The sequence below is a fragment of the Atractosteus spatula genome, chromosome 10 (assembly GCF_055471065.1).
Source record: "Atractosteus spatula isolate fAtrSpa1 chromosome 10, fAtrSpa1.hap1, whole genome shotgun sequence".
NCBI lineage: Eukaryota > Metazoa > Chordata > Actinopteri > Semionotiformes > Lepisosteidae > Atractosteus > Atractosteus spatula.
Window position 1 is genome coordinate 448,919 of NC_142715.1, and position 18,079 is coordinate 466,997.

At 39.6% G+C, this 18,079-nt stretch overlaps 2 non-coding genes across 2 annotated transcripts; both read right to left on the minus strand.

The window, feature by feature from the left end:
- Window positions 1-2,087: 2,087 nt before the first annotated feature.
- trnat-cgu (transfer RNA threonine (anticodon CGU)) lies at window positions 2,088-2,159 on the minus strand. The gene has a single exon. It is a non-coding gene; the product is annotated as a tRNA-Thr (tRNA).
- Window positions 2,160-4,585: 2,426 nt separating this feature from the next.
- trnak-uuu (transfer RNA lysine (anticodon UUU)) lies at window positions 4,586-4,658 on the minus strand. Its single transcript has one exon. It is a non-coding gene; the product is annotated as a tRNA-Lys (tRNA).
- Window positions 4,659-18,079: the final 13,421 nt, after the last annotated feature.

Here is an 18,079-nt window from a genome sequence, read left to right on the forward strand (position 1 = left end):
GAAGAAGAAAACACAATGTTTTGACCATGGAGCCTTCTTCAGTTATGATTTGATTTTTTACAATCATACCCACACAAACTTTGCAATTTTTAAAAATCTTGCAAACACAACCCAGATATGTTGACTTTTAAAAAATAAAAACAATTTGGGGGTATTTTTTTTAAGAAACACATACTTCTTTTCTAGTTTTTTATGTGGCTGTGACTGTCAGAAATCCTCAGTGAAAAGGTATGCAGATCCTGTGCAGATGCAGGAGCAAGTAGTTATTGAGATAGGCAAACAATCCAGAACGAGATTGTTAGGTGAAAGGTAGATCGAAATACTGGAAGTACAGAGAGAAGCAAAGAATTCAAAACAGAAGGTAAGGTCCAAGGTCGAGAGGCAAAAGGGAGTTCAGTAACCAGTAAGCGAGATTCAGAGTAAACGCGAGGTAGAGCTCTCAAAGAGAAGACTCAATACCGAGTAGCGGGAAGTGGGTTTGAATGGTTAAAACAGTGCTGCTTGCCGCACAGCAGAGCATGTGCTGGTGGATTAACACATGTTATTATTAACCTGCTGCTGGTACTGGTTAGTTCTTTTGTGAGTTGATCTCCCCTGGCTGGTGGTCGTGACAGTGACAGAATGTTGTTTTGTGATTGATGCTATATCAAAATATAGGATCCCTCAAAAATTAAACACAGAAATAAGAACATTTAATGGCTTGTATATCTGTTGCACTCCTACACTATTAACACCCATTGGGAGTTGAATTTCAATTATGTTTCCACTTCATTCAGATGTGTTCCCTATTTTTCAGATTGTTGGCAATGCCACATGTTAAAGGAGGACAGAGGAGTAGGAGGCCAGACCTGTGGTCAAGGGCTGGTGGAGTAGGGAATGAGATCAAAGAATTTATGAAGTTTTCTAAGCTAGAAAAAAAAATTAGGTGGCATGACAATATGTGGTCAACACTGTCAAACAGAGTCCTTGGAGAGGATTGCTCCAGCAACAGGAAATGGTTATCAGTGATTTGGCATGAAGATAGAAAAAAAGTAAGAATACAAGTGCTTAGGGCGCAGAAGGAGGTGAGTATTGGTAAGGATTCCAAACCAGATGACAGTACACAATCTATAGTCAATATTTCAAGTCAAAGTGAGGGACATAGTTTGGAAGGCAACACAGAGCTCAGAAGTTCATCAGAAGATACAGAAGATGCATGGGCTGCACACGGCAGCACAGACAGTGGTGACATGTTTGAAAGAGAAAAAATCTGTGTAGAATCAGAAAAAAAGCCTGAAGAGCACAGTGTATATTCCCAGGGGGCAAGCTCGTCTGGGACGTCACCTCAGGATAAAAGGGGATTAAGAAAGATTATGTCTGTGCCTAAAACTTTCCAAGTATGTCTGAAGGTTGAACAATGGAGAAAAATACCACCTCTAAAAGGTACATCTAAACTAAGATGACCATGGACCCATATCTTATATAGCAAGTTCAGGAAGATAAATCATTGCTGCTCAATAGCCTTCAAATACTAATACATCAGGAAAGAGAACAGCAGAAAAAAAACTTCCTGATGATTAAAGCAGTCTGTACTTTCAGTTCCTACCAAATTCCTCGCATTTGAGCCAGCACTAAAATATTTCATTCCCGTCGCTGAATACATCGTGTTCATATATACTATATACCATATACCTGTGTATGAGTATAATGACAATAAACTTGGACTTGAACTTGAACTTGACATAGTCTTGCAGGCAGTATATTATTTTATCGTTTACTGGTTTAAAAAAACACGGTCTTCTCGTTCCTAAGTCAGATTTTTTGTGCTTTCGAACGTTACTTCCAACCTGGACTGACAGCTCATCCGATCTGTTTGTGATCAGACCATGGAGTGGGGGGCTGTACCAAGCGCACGTTCCTTCCCAATGCTGAGGCGATCATTCGGAAGATGGGTGTGAAGAGAGACAAGCTTTGTCGACTAAAAAACAAGGCAGGAGATGCAAGAAAACTAATCACTGGCGACAGTTATGCTCTCTTACTATTGAGACTCCTACATTGCGAGTTTTTTGAAGACTTTGAAACTAAAGGAAAGCGGAGACAAATGAAACAGGCACGGGTGGGGATTGAACCCACGATCTTCAGTTTACGAGACCAACGCCTTACCACTTGGCCACCGCGCCTTTGAGTAAACATGGGAATAATGTTGTTCAAATTATTTTTTTCTGAATCTGGTTTACATCACCTGGAGGCAGCAACAACAATAAAAGGGATACTTAACAAGGAGATTCGCTGTAGCAGTGCGACTCCAACAGATGCTCCTGAAGAGACTGGAAGTTTAAGCCAGCTCCTGAGAGCGCTCGGCCGCGTTACTCTCAACAGCGGCTCTTCAGCTCTTGTTGTTTGACCTAATGGTTTTATAACGCGTGGAAACGACCGCAACTTCGTTTTCTGAGATGCTTTCTCTCACGTGGTGAAATCTCGACCTCTTTGGCATCTCTGGCTATAGCTCTTCTGTAGAGCAGGCTTTCACACCTCTGCTTATAGTGCCCTTGAAGTCATTTTATTTTTACAGGAAGACGCATTCACTAACGATCTCTCCTGTTTTAGAAATGCTTCATAAGGCGTGTTTGATTCAACGGACAAACAGTATACTAATTGTACAATGCAGATCTATGCGGCATTCGTACTGGATTTGAGTGGAATTCTGAAATACTTCTTGCAAAGGTATTCAGACTTTCTTGAACCTATAATAAAAACACAGACCTGAAACTTCCTAGCTTCCAATCTCTGATGTTGCTGTCCTTAAACTCGGACGTGATGTTCTACAGAGGTCTGCATAATGTCCTGATTTCTTACAGTGTAGACATTTTGCTGTTCACGCTCCGCATTCATCTGCTTTGTGCATTGTTAGTCCGCACCTGTAACATGTAATGTCAGCCGTCCCCTGTTCTTCTATATCTCTAGCATGACTGCGTCCGGCTGCTCGGCTTTTGTTTGTAAAGTTTGAGCGAGCGCCCCGTTCATTGTCACTTTGTCATTGTGGTCAGAAAGCATTCTTGATTCTGCTTGAGCTGCTTCATGAATTCTAGCGACTGTAAGAGCTCTTTCTAAAGTCAGCCCTTCCTCCTGCAGCAATTTATAGTCTCTTATGTGCACATTTTTCCACAAGTTGATCTCTTAACATGTCAGTTTCCAATACTCCAAAGTCACAAGATTTAGCCAGTTCTCTTAGTGCAGTCACAAAAGCATCAACAGATTCGTCCTGAGACTAAGTTCTCTGCCTAAATTTATGCCGTTCCAAAACCACATTTCTCCGCGGTTTAAAGTAAACGTCTAAGGCAGCTACAGTCTGTTCATATGTACCTTTTTCTCCAGGGAGGTTGGCGAAAATCCGCTGCACGCGTTCCCCGATACAGTGCAGTAATGTGTAGCACGTCTCACGGCATCCGGAGCTTCTGTAGATCCACTGGCTATTTAAAAAAAAATCTGTACGATTCCATCCATATCCTGTATTCCGTATACAAATCCGGAGCTCCGAGGTTCAGTAGAAGCGGTGGAAAAAGCTGGGCATAAGCAAAGCTTCTCGGCGCGGCTGCCATATCTTCCATGGCGCAAGCTAAACAAAGTCCGAAAATTCAGAAGTTCGTTTCTACCAGCAAGAGAACTAAAATATGCAGTGTTCTGCTCGCTTTGAATCCGTCAAGCACTCATCTCTCGTCGCCATAAATATTGTGTATCTAAATTTAGAGACGTTTTTATATTATTTTAACTATTTTATTAACTACACAGATCACACCCTTACACCATATATTCCTGCCTTCTACTCTCGTTCTGTTGTCTCGCGCTGTCTACTCACTATACTACATTTAGCATGACTTCTTGTTGCAGTTGAGCTCAAAGCTGGAGATGATCTCCATATTCTACCGCAGTAACAAGTCCGAAACGTAGGACACAGTACACACTTTTTAAGTGAACTCAGGTTGTTAAAAAAAATAAACCAACGCCCTGTCACAGAAACGTACCCCAGTCTCCCGCGCAACAAGCGGGGGTACTCAGCACTATACTAACGAGGAGCGCTTGTCTGCAGCTGAGCGTCAGCTCTGTTTACTGTCAGCAGTCATTTCCTCATTTCCAAAGACTTTTTCACCTGCTCTCAGCTTTTAAAGACGGTCATAAACGCTCAAGAAGTAATTCATGTAAGTTGGAAGTCTGTTTCTGTTGTCTCAGCGCTTGATAAAGAAAAGCCGTGCGTGGCAGACTCCCTCTCTGAAGAAGTTTGCCGTCACCCTGCGAGGGAGAAGAGCCATCAATCACCGAGGCAACCACTGAGACAATTAACATTAAACACGTGGAATGCGAGATGTTGTGATTTTTTTCCCGCTTAAGGCTTCTATCGTTTCTACTCTAACGAGGAAGACCTCTTTATTAGAAGTGAGATTTTAACAAGTAGTATTTAGTGTTTCGGGAAATGAAACACTAAATACACTAAATACACTACTGTAAATACAAGTAATGGACATTTAAAATAACCACAGTACAGCTAGAAGAGTGAAAGATAAAATACTACTTAGAATGACATTCACAATAGACTTAAGAACAGCACAGCCGCCCGAACAGGGACTTGAACCCTGGGCCCTCAGATTAAAAGTCTGATGCTCTACCGACTGAGCTATCCGGGCTGTGAAAGAAAGTCGACACTGTCGGGATCCTCGGAAGTCACGTGTCTCTTGTGCCGAAGAGTAGTCATACCTGACCCGTCTGGAATGACCACTGACAGACTTTATCCAGAAGCGACGGCACCACGCCCAGTAGAATGAGTGAGAAATACAGCATGACATGGGTAGTTAAGGGGCTCCCACAATCCATCTTTCCTCACATTACTGATTTTTTTCAATAGCATTTTGACCTTTTTTCACATTCAGATTTTTTTCACATTTAATAAAATCTTTTAATCAACAACATTAAAAAGAAAACAAATGGAACATTTTTTGGAACAATAATTAAAAAAAAATCTTTCAATGCCTTGGTTGTATACGTGTGCACACCCTTTATAAAGGGAGTTGCAACAGTGCTGAAATTTAAAGAGCATTTCTGTAGAGAAAACAGGCTTGATGTTAAGCTTAGGGAGCCTGTCTTTTAGAAATTATATTTCTTAACACCTTGCACAGCCTCCCGACAGACTAACAATATTTTTTTGGAGAAATTGGCTCACACACCGGAAGACACTAACGTTTATTTACGTTAGAGTATGTGAATAACAGTTTAACCGAAAAAGTTTGTAATTGTGATTTTGTTAAAATTCAATAAATCGTCTATCAACAGTTAGAAATTATTAAGAAATTGTTTTATTTCATAAACTATAAGACAATTAAGAGAGTTTATAGGTCATATCCGTCGCTTATGTTCTTTTAACTCTAGTGTTCAGGATCCAAACCCAGGTGCGGACAATTGTGTTTCTTGAATCTCTTGTAATCATCAAAAGTCGATGTGTAGTCCTTCAGTACTTTCTCAAGTTGTGCCATGGATATTTAATACGATCAATACATGTCATGCTCTTTTGCATTTTCCTTAACAAACGGAAAAAGTTCAAAGTGTGTTTATGGCTGTGCTTCTACACATCTACACGAGAGCACTTGTAACAGTACAGGACACGCAGTGAGGAGTTCATGAAGCTTTCAGTTTAGTGTGGAGTTCAGAAGGAGGATTCGCTCGCTGAATGATCTCTCAGGAAATCCCGGGTGAGATTCAACAGGTGTTTTCTGCAACAGCCACGACAAGTGTGAAGCAATCTCTGGATTTTCGGAATTTGAACTAAATAATTAGTTCAAATAATTTTGGATTTAACAGAACTTAATAAGGTACATTTAAAACAGCAGCGCAACTCTGCAGCACGTCGAGTGTGCCTGCATTTAATTTTGTAAACCAAGCTCTCTCTGAACTCGAGCAAAGAGTTCTCACTCAACAGAAGATTGCGATGTGTGTACAGTAATATAAAGCACCTGGAGATGCCAGGGATTGAACCCAGGACCTCATACATGCAAAGCATGCGCTCTACTACTGAGTTACATCCCCAATGAAAAAAGTTATGGAACAGACTTAGAGATGTGCAAATGCTCACTGATCACACCACTCACGAAGAATGCCTGCAGTTTCCCACTTTCGCGTTTCTTCTACTACAGAGTAAATTCATAGGAATGAAGAAATAAGGAAGGAAAAATAATCGCATCGAAGCTTCAAGAGACTGGGCACAAATTAATCTGTTATTTTTGTATCCAGTTACATGGGCGACGGTGGTTGATTCCCAGACGGGGGAGTGCTTTTTTTCTACCTCCTTACTCGACTGTCTTTCAATTCTATTTTATTTGAAAGCTTTTTGCATCTTTTAAGTGCTCTTGATTAAACTATGCATAGAAAAACAGCAGTACTGATGATTTAACGTAAAAGGGTGAAACAACGCCCCAACCACAGGAATGGTAACAGGAAGGATCGTGTTCTTATTTAATATGTCCTTTTGAGATGTCTTGTCAATGCACACAGGCGGTAGAGCTGAATAATTTACTTTTAGTGGTGTTTTTAAACAAAGATGGAACACGTTCTTTCTATGCCAGGAAGAAAGGAGCAGACTTTACCTTTAAGAGGCAAAAATGACACCTTGTCAAAGCTAATATTAATTAAAATGACATCACAACAAAAGAGTGGAGCCTTGAGTGAATAAAGCCTTGAGTGGAGCCTTGAGCTTTCATTGGACGTCTGTGTCTCCATAACTTTGTAGGTGAGAGAGAGGATTGTGATAATTTGCAGATGCTTCTAGGAAGTGCGTTGGTGGTACAGGCACCTTCCAAATAATTGAGTCAGGTTTGAATCCCAGCCAGTGCAAACCCAAATCTTTTCAAGATAATCTGTGGTCCGCTAACACATCTTTTGAAACACTACAACAGGTAACACCCCGTGTGAAACATCATGAGCATCTGTTAAACCTCTTTACCTACCCGTTCCTCACAGAGACATGACGAGGGTCTAAAGGGACATTTTGAGCAGTAGAAACATTTTGTCATTCCGTACTTTCCTGTGCAGTCAGGCCAGTTCCACTTTAACTGCGCCCGACAATGGAGGTCGTTTTGAAAACAACGAGAGTAAAGGGACACTGCACGTCTGCAGAACATCACGTCTGAGTTTAAGGACAGCAACATCAGAGATTGGAAGCTAGGGAGTTTCAGGTCTGTTTTTTATTATAGGTTCAAGAAAATCTGAATACCTTTTCAAGAAGTATTTCAGAATCCCACTCAAATCCAGTACGAATGCCGCATAGATCTGCATTGTACAATTAGTATACTGTTTGTCCGTTGAATAAAACACGTCTTATGAAGCATTTCTAAAACAGGAGAGATCGTTTGGGAATGCGTCTTCCTGTAAAAATAAAATGACTTCAAGGGCACTATAAGCAGAGGTGCTCTACAGAAGAACTATAGCCAGAGATGCCAAAGAGGTCGAGATTTCACCACTTGAGAGAAAGCATCTCGGAAAACGAAGTTGCGGTCGTTTCCACGCCTTACAAAACCACTAGGTCAAACAACAAGAGCTGAAGAGCCGCTGTTGATAGTAACGTGACCGAGCGCTCTAAGGAGCTGGCTTAAACCTCCAGTCTCTTCAGGAGCATCTGTTGGAGTCGCACTGCTACAGCGAATCTCCTTGTTAAGTATCCCTTTTATTGTTGTTGCTACCTCCAGGTGATGTAAACCAGATTCAGAAAATTTCAGAAAAACCTGGAAAAAAACATTATTCCCATGTTTACTCAATGGTGCAGTGGCTAAGTGGTAAGGCATCTGTCTTGTAAACCAAAGATTATGGTTTCAAAGTCTTCAAAAAACATGCAATGTAGGAGTCTTGATAGTAAAAGAACATAACTGTCACTAGTGATTAGTATTTGTGCATATCCTGCCTTGCTTTTCAGTCGACAAAGCTTGTCTCTCTTCACACCCATCTCCCGAATGATCGCCTCAGCATTGGGAAGGAACGTGCGCTTGGTACAGCCCCCGACTCCATGGTCTGATCACAAACAGATCGGGTGAGCTGACAGTCCAGGTTGGAAGTAACGTTCGAAAGCACAAAAAATCTGACTTAGGAACGAGAAGACTGTGTTTTTTTAAACGAGTAAACGATAAAATAATATACTGCCTGCAAGACTATGTCAAGTTCAAGTTTATTGTCATTATACTCATACGCAGGTACAGATGCAGCCATTCAAAGTGCGCGTTACAGACATGTACTGCAGGTGGCGTCGCGCATTGTGATGCAAGATGACGCGAGGCACCGCAGTACATGATTGGTTGACCGACAGGGGCACTCGTGATCCATTGGTCTGTCGTAGAAAGACTTACAGTAAACGTCTTTGCTGTGCCAATTGTAGATATTGAATTTTACCACTGAAAGAAAATCTTAGTAGCTGAGCATAAAAAGAATAGGAGCATACTGTAACGCGTGTGAAGGCCATAAACGATATTAATTTTGGAACATAAACATACAGTATATGGCTGGTCTTGGTACTTTAAAGAAAAAATACACACCAGTATTCCATTTCTCCCTAAACATTTTAAGCATCGAAGTATTAAAAGATACTTGTATGAGATACATGAGAATCCAGGCTTTTTTTATCAATGCTTTCTTTTCCGTATACCAGATTTTATGGAACCACTTCAGAAGGGTGTCAGCCAGTCAGATTCCAGGAATCGGTACTTTAAAGGAAAAATACACACCGGTATTCCATTTCTCCTTAAACATTTCAAGCATCGAAGTATTTAACTAGCATGTGAAATAGCGTGTGAAAAAGTGTTAGTTTTAAGCTTTTCCGCTAATATAATATGGAATCGCGTATCTAAAGAATTTAATAACGATATGATTATATTCGTGTACTGCGACAGGGCTGTGTAGGGCTGTTTTACCTCCCTGTTCATGTGAGTTGTCTTGTAGCCTACTGGTCTACGTGCCTGATTAACAACTTGCAGGTTGTGTGTTCAAATCCAGCTGATGCTGGACTTTTCTTTTAACAAACATTTCTTCGAAAAAATAGAATAGCGATATTATGGACAATCAATTGACTTTTATATTTCAAAATATCGCAACATGATCGATTCTAAGTCATTTTTGATAACAATGAATAGTCACCTTCTTCCCTTCTGACAACGGTCCCTGCTTCTGCTTCCTGCTTCTATTGTGTGTGTGTGTAATAGAGTAAATTTTTATAGAGAAATGGAGGCTGGACAGTATGCGATACAATATAAACATTTATATTGATTTAAATCATGTTTTGATTTAAATCGCAAACCCGTGTTTAATTATATGTGTTTTTTTTAATCATAATCAGGCTAATGCAACATAAATTGATACAGTATCTCTGTCTTATTTTTAGTAAATAAAGTGCATTTTTGCACACTATATGTGCAAACGTTTTATGATATGTCGCTGTTGTGAATGTCTGTGGACATGTGCTGGCTGGACAGGAGGCTCCACTGTACACTGAGAGCTTAGAAGACAAAGATATCAATTTATTTTAGTCAAAAATTTATATACCACCTTTAAAAGTGGAATCTCAAAGCAAAGTAAATACCCAACACTGATTGAACCCATCTGCCATGCTAATAAAACACCTTGAATTGAATTGAATTGAGGGAAAGAGGGGGGGAGGGCACGCGGCAAATAAGATACACTCCACAGGCATCCTCAACAGCAACATATGAAACGTTTGCACATATAGTTAAGTTATTACTTGGTTTTCAAAGTCGGGAGACATTAGAGGCTTGCCACACCCGGACTGTTAAACCAACGCATTAGCATGTCAAAGCCCATTGAGGACCCGGGCGCAATAATTGTTTTGTCCCTTGATTTACTGATCTGCATTAATTATGGAAATCGAGTTCCTGCTCTGTGCAGACGACCTGGTCCCGCTGTCACCCACAGAACAGAGGCTCTGGCACTGCTGGAGCAGCACTGTCAGACCTGGGCGCCGACAGTCAATCTGGACAAGACCAGAGTTATGGTTTTCCAGAAAAAAAGCCAGACCTCAGGGAAACAGGTACAAATTCACACTTAACAACACATTAACACCTAACAACGGGAGCAGGGACGAATTAGGCCAGTACCCACTATTGTTAAACATACAGAAAAGGATATTAAAGTATTGAATATTAGTATTGGCTTTAGTATTAGCCATACAGAACATTAAAGTGCCCCTTTTCCATTCAGCGGGTGCCTGAGCCGCTGTGTCCTATCTTCTGACAGTTGCCGTTGTGAACAAACATTTCTTTGAAAAAATGAGACGTTTCCCTTGGTCAGAGATATAAATATATAATATATAAATAAATTAAATTTAACTAACGTGAAATAGCGTGTGAAAAAGTGGTAGTTTAAGCTTTTCTGCTAATATAATATGGAATCGCGTATCTAAAGAATTTAATAACGATATGATTATATTCGTGTACTGCGACAGGGCTGTGTAGGGCTGTTTCGCCTGTCTCTTCATGCGACTGTACCAGGAAGAGGATTTCTTTCTATTCAAAACGTGTATTTTAAAAGTTTAAGAAGTAAAAACCTTACAGCGTACACAGATTTCTAAACTGATCAGGATCGTTATCTTTGTCTTATGCATAATAATGTTCACTGCTCTGTCCAGTAAATTAATAATAAACTTTATTTTATATAGCGTTTTAAACGAATAAGTAATTAGATTGCTCATAAACCTAATCACTTGCTTTTTCTTTTTATTTAGGCTCAGATTTCAACTATAGATCGTATTATTAATAACCATAATAACAACCAACCAACAAAAACAACCATATAAACATAATACCAACCAAAAACATAGATAACGACCACAATACAAAATCAAATATATCAAACCATTATACTCTCGCAAATTCCTCCAATTATCATAATCCCGCCCCTTATGCAAAACCAAACCCTCCTCCCATCCCAGTTTCTCCTCTTTATCATAAACAAAATCCACCTCAATTTTCAACATAAAGCCTTGCTGCTTACTGGGTTTTTGAGGGGGGGAGGTGTCTTTCGCTGGAAATCTCGCCTGCTTCTACTTTACGAGTACAACCCCCTCTCTGCAGGAGTGCTGGCTGTGATGAATTAAACCGGTTTCACAAGTATTTTTAAAGTAGGAAGTACAGTGTTAACTGGTAGCTGGGCACCTCAATTAAATCGCTTAAACATGCTAATGCGTTGGTGTAACAGTCCGGGAGTGGCAAGCTTCTAATGTCAACTCGACTCGATTGGAAGACAATGAACGTATTTTAGCCCTAAATGAATTAATAGCAAACATGGTTTACATAAAATACATTTTTCCAAGAAAGTTTATAATAATGCGATCTATAGTTGAAATCTGAGCCTAAATATAAAGGAAAAGCATTTTCAGAGAGCAATCACGCTGTGTTTATGTAGAAAAAGCGATTAGGTTTATGAGCAATTTAATTACCTATTAGCCTAAAACGCTATATAAAATAAAGTTTATTTTGAGATGAATGATCAGTGTCGCAGTGTAAATAATTTTCGTAGGAGGGCTTGGACAGATTCCAAGTGCATTTTTGCAATTTACATTGTAATACAGTTTAGAATACAGTTAGTCTAAGCTTTATCAGCTTTATTTATGGGTTGCAATTTAGAAAAAGTCAAAAACCGCACTCAAAATGCAATTTAGAGCTTTCTGGCAAGGGGAGACACCCAAATTATAATGTAACATGCCACTGTTTGTGCATTAACAAAGTTATACTGCAATTTTCCTTAGATACGCGATTAAAAAAAATAAATTTTTTGAATCCCCGGCGGAACACACTCCATAAGAATCAGCGCTTTTATACAGTATATCGCCTTTAAACACTTATATTTAAAAACACGTATACGATTTAAATCAAAACGCGATTCAAATCAATATAAATGTTTATTTTGTAACGCATAGGTGACTATTCATTGTTATTAAAAAGACTTAAATTCGATCATGTTGTGATATTTAGAAATATAAATTTGTTTGGTGCGAGTGAGGTTTTATTTAATCTCTGACCAAGGGAAACGTTTCATTTTTTCAAAGAAATGTTTGTTAAAAAATAAAGTGATACTGTACAGTAGTTCCATGGGATTCAATCACAGACCATCTGACATGGGAGTCAGGAAACTAACACACAGCGCCACCAGATTTGATAACACTATAAAAATGCTATAAAATAATGTGACTAGGCACAGAACAAGTTTACAGCACAGTACAATAATAAATGCTGACCATGACTTTAGAAGCATAAATTACCTTACACTCAATTTAAACACAAGCTGTCTTTAGCCCTCTAAGCTGGTTCATACAGAAATGTAGAGATCCAGGCTCAGAACACACAGCTTCATTAGCGAATACATATGCAGGACAACTAGAGAAGACGTTTTACAGAGGATGGATTTTTAGAAACATCCCATTAGTGACATCACTGAAGTCAACTCCTACTGTGGGTAACTGTCGTGTGGATAGTTTCACAAGAATCAGACAAAGGTTTAAGCATCGCTTGTTCTAGATAAAACTGCAAAAAAAAACAACAACCCATAATGTACTTCTTTGCGGCTCTGTTTGCCCAAATCATATATTCACAATGTTAAATTAGAAAATAATATTACGTAACCAAAATCCGCAATATGGAAACAGAACCTGTGTAATTGTTGACAGATAATGTTCTCGTAACATTTTTACAAGACAAACTACAACATTTAAAAAATGACTTGTATGTACTTGATAGCGATATAGTTAAAGCAGTCCCCGCACAAAACGAAACTAAAACGCCCTGGGCATACCGTTTCGCGCTTCTTATCAGTTGCTCAAAAGTAATTTGACTGTATGAAATGCATAATATAAACCTAGAAACATATACAGTACGTGAGCAGTACTTACGTAGTATCGGTGTCAAGACATACCTCTCAAATACTGTAAATCAAGTTAAAAATATCTCAAGACCAATTCTGGTCATAATGAAACCATGTTTCGTGTATGTTTTCTTTAAAGTACTGAGACCAGCCATAAACTGTATGTTTATGTTCCAAAATTAATATCATTTATGGCCTTCACACGTGTTGCAGTATACTCCTATTCTTTTTATGCTCAGGCACTAAGATTTCCCTTCAGTGGTAAAATTCCATATAAATATTCAATACTTAAACGGGCACAGTTAAGACATTAAATATACATATACATACTGTATACAGTACAGTTTGCATACGGTAATATGTTTATGTTCCTAAATCAATCTCTTTTATGAGCATGTGTAAGGCATGGTGAATCGATTCTCAAAAATTACTGTACTTTGCATGATTGGAAAAAAATGCATGATTGTGAAATGCTGTGGTGTTACTTTTACAAAGACGGTCAATGAAAAAAAGAATGTGGACCAGGGCAATACTTTGAGTTTACAGCTTGTCCAAGGTCATTTATTATTAATATTATTATTAATATCTTCGTTAAAGACATTGATGGCTACAGCTCAAACATGAGAGGTTGAGCTTTATTAGCTCCACCTTGCGGAAATTCCGGATACTATTATTTTGCTAGCGGTATTTACCGGTAACTTGCGGTAGACTGCGTACAGCGTACCGGAAAATAATGCGGTATCGCCCGTGCATTTTGAATGGCTGCATCTGTATATGGTATAACGAAATGCTATTTAGCTAGCTCTCGGACATAAGTAGTACAAAAAAAAAACACTACAACAATACAATTGTATTACAGAAGAAAGACAGAGACAGCCGATGTGCAAAAAACAACAACAGGCAGTGTGCAAAACAACAAAAAGGTAACAGGTTATGTGCAAAAACATACATCAAAAGAATGAAATAAAGGGATAGAAATGATGGGGAGTGAGCTTTTGACATGTATGGTAGAGGTAGATTTTCAATGTGTGTTTGGGTTTTTGGTAAAAAAGAAGGCACTGTGAGGTTAAGATCATAGGTGAGAGGTGAGGAGAGAGTGAGAGAGGCTGGGAGTTTAATAGTTTGATAGTGCGGGGGTAAAAACTGTTTCTGAGTCTGGTAGTCCGGAACCGAATGCTCCGGTACCATTTTCCATGTCATGCTAAACACCACAAATTGTGTTAGTCCAATCGTATCAATCGTCCTAAAGTTACGGAAAATCGGGTGCGACTGGTGCAATCAGCACACATTTTTTCAGGATAGTCGAGCAGTTTTAAACAGCAAATTCACAGCTTCGTGTCTTTTAAGCTTTGTGTTTCACTCTCCAAATAGAGGCACGGGTTCAAATCCCACTCCCGACAGTCAGGCGTTTTACCCTGTCTTTTTTACCTGCCTTTACACTGTTTCAGTCTTGTTGTGCTCGCTGACAATCACAGTACGAGGAAAACGGAGAAACTGCTTAGCAAAAACATAACGGACAGAAAAAAGCTTTGTAAACACGTGAACGTGATTAGCAGCAGTAAGGTATGCATTCAAATGTTTAAGGCTGATTTATAACAGCAGCAGAAGAAAGGTGCATTCTTTGTGAGAATTCGCGGGTTTTTATGCTGCTTGGACTTCTTTCAAGCCTATGAAGTGACCCCCATTTTATTTTCATTTTCAAACTTCAGAACCGAATAACAAAAAGGTTTCATGTGTGACAGCATTCCGTTGCAAATACCGTTTCCACGATGTATTCAGCGACGGGAATGAAATATTTTAGTGCTGGCTCAAATGCGAGGAATTTCAGAAAAACCTGGAAAAGCAACACTTGCAGTAAATGACAAATTTAAAGTGTGTAGTCAGCATGAACAGAACAACGCAATGCTCTGTAAAATATGATCTGAAGCCGCAATTACTCTTTTATCTCGGGCAGTTCATTCCGATACGATGTTTCCGCAGAATAAATGAAATGCCGAACTCCAAACATGTTGTTGCCATTATTGTTACTCCTGCTGCTGTAGTTTTAAGCTTTAATCAGTGGGTATGTAATGTTGTAAAGGGGTTGGACTACTTTGTTCAGTCCAAATTCCATTATGTGAATTTATGCTTTTTTAATATAAGCATTAACAATACAATGCGTGCTCAAAAACCGTTACTTATTAGCTTAAGAAGCGGCAGTGTTTTGACAAAGTGTGGTATTCGAACAGTAAATGCTGAAGTGTTTAATACTTGCTTGTGAGCAGATCTCCCTCGATTTAGACCAACTCTTGTTCGGCCGATGATTTCAGATCAAAATCTGAATCAAGTGGAAAGAAAGCTGAATTATGCTGGGTACTGGGTATCACTGTTACACCATCAGGTCATGCTAGGAAGATTGGGGGGATCAAATTGACACAGAGGGACCCAATGTGGGGGCTGAACCCACAGTTCTGAGATTAAGAGATTCTTGCTCTATGGACTGCGCCTATATAACTCTTGTGCTACAGCAGTAATGTTTCTGGGTGTGGATGAACATGACATAATAGGCTGACAGCAGGAACACGTGGCCCACAGGCAGTGACAGTATCGCTATCACATTTGGCTGCAGTATATTGTGTTGAGAGCAGCAATAACTTTCCTGCAGAGATGGGAGTGCCTTTAATACAGCTCTTTCAATCAGACAGAGTAACAGGAACTGACCTAAATTTTCGGTTGTGGATCCATCTCCACATGGGGGAAAGAGACAGTAAAATAGTGATGAAGAAACAGAAAGATTTGTGCTCGCTGCAAAGTAGGAAAGAGGTGGTCAGACACATAAAACAGCTTGTTGATAATTTGCAGCGACAGTTTTATGTTATTTAGTACACGGATTTGTTCCTTAAGATGTGTAATTTGTATGTTGGTTGTATGAGAACAGTTTTTTCTAAAGTCCTGTCAATTGACAGTGGAGAGCTAGCTGGTGCACATCTTCAAAATGACTCTCTTTAAGGCGATTACAAGTTTCTCGAACAAATCTGTGTCATATTTTTAAAATAGTTTAGCTAATGAGCAACGAGAGTACAAATGAATTATCCCACCCTCCATTCGAAGATAAAACTCCATGTGCGAGTCTAAGTTTCCTTGAAGCTACTGATGTTCGTCATTATTGGACATTCCCCGTGATATTGACTAAGACGCTCAATTTTTACGTGTTGTAGTTCAACATGTGCAAAACATTCGTATCCCCTGCAAATATCGGCAAGGTCAGTGATATTCTCAACAATTTGTGCCATTGCAATCCGTGCAATACTTTTTCGAAATGTGTTCTGACATGCCAGGATCAGAGGGTCATATTTAAAAAACTGGTGCATTAAAATTTCTTGTACTTCAGGATTTTGATAGTCTGTTACATTGTCATTCACACATCGGTGTCAGAACTGTGAGACATTTTCATAATCGGGGGGAAGGCCGTAGCAATAAGCAGAAAGTGCATTCACCTTTTCCCAGTGTAAGTCCGTGTTGTGGTGAGTTTTTAAAATTGGTTTGCGATTTTCTGAAATCTATTCCATACAAAAATATAATTTGGACAGTAGCTATTTATTTGGATATTCCCTTTCAGTGAAGATGTCTAAGTATTCCAGCCGGATTAGTACTGATCGAAGAGAGCCATCTACAGGCGAAAGGCGACATAACATCACAGCAGCAGCATTTAAGGTGGAACGAAAAACGCGAATAAGAAGCCAACTTCAGCCTCGTAGCAGACCCTGGGAGGCACGCTCAAAATAATCATCTTTCCCAGTACTTCAGAGTCTTATTTAGATCGCTTCACTGCAATTTTATTTGATTGATGGGAGATGTGAAGCCATCGAGCCTGAACTGCGCTTCACATTGAAATTGAAGCCATTTCTCATGCTTTCTCTCAGTGTCGGGGCTGCAATTGCGTGTAAAGGAGGCGACTTGAAAATGAAACGTGTAATCACCTTACAGAGGGTCTTCACAACGGGGTGCGTCAGCTAGTTCTCCATTATTGTCACTTTACTGGACGTCTGAAGAAACCTATCTACAACGAAAATACAAACTGCACAGTTTAAGGCACATGAAGAGAAATCCGTGTGCTGATTGACTCAGAAAATGTCGCTACAAATAATCCGCCGGGTTGATTTACTTTTCCGACCACCTCCTTCCGTCCCCCTTTGCTGTTAGCACAATTCTTTCAGTTTCTTTTCTTGTATTTTCCTTGCTATGTTGGTGTTCCCCATGTGGAGATGGACCCACAACCAGAACCGTTTTCACCCTGTGTTTCTGTAGCGTCAGTCTGTATGAGGAGCATAATTCGCACAGCTCCAGTGGCGCAATCGGTCAGCGCGTGGTACTTATACACCAGTGCACATGCTGAGGTTGTGAGTTTGAGCTTCATCTGAAGCAGTGTCTTCAGCTACTGAAAGCAGCTGTTGAGTTTAGATACTCTTTGGTATTTGATAGAGATAAACGAACAAGTAAAGGTTTATTTAGAGTCACAATCAAAGAAGGCTCCACAGCTCAAACATTGTGTTTCCTTCTCTTTTCAGCATGGAATAAACCTTTACTTTTTCCTTTGAAGCCCACGCATGCTGACGCAGCTCCCTACTTAAATTACCATCAGCTGTTTACCTCCAGCTGACCTGTACACAAATATATGAGAGGTCTACTGAGATGAGAGGAGCACTGAAGACTTGATAAAGCTCTCGCATTAGATTCTGTGTTTTTGTTGTTCCCCAGATTTGTTTTTAATGTTCTTTTTCTTTTGAAGTTGTTGCGTTTGGTTGTTTTTTTATAGTTGCTAGACTACTACAGGGATTATTATGCAATAATAATCCATTATTGCACCTCAATAATGGATTATTGAGGTGCAAACATCGGTTCAAATCAAAACAAAATTGTACTATACAGTACTTCTGTTTCAGCAACCAAAATTTAGCCTTAGTTGTAAAATTCCATATTAATATTCAATATTAAGTGGATTTAAACATGCACAGTAGAGAAACAGATTAAATCTCTTCCTCCCTGGGCCACTTGCCCGCTTCTCTCACTAAACCAGCATTCCGTCTCTTCACAGCTGTTCCAAGACCCTCTTTCTGTCACACTTCTCTACATCTATTCTGACTTCACACCTCTTGATTGGCCTCTCTTTCTGTCCCCTGCTCCCGCCTCTCACTCCTCCTCCCTCCCAGCCTTTGTTCTCCCA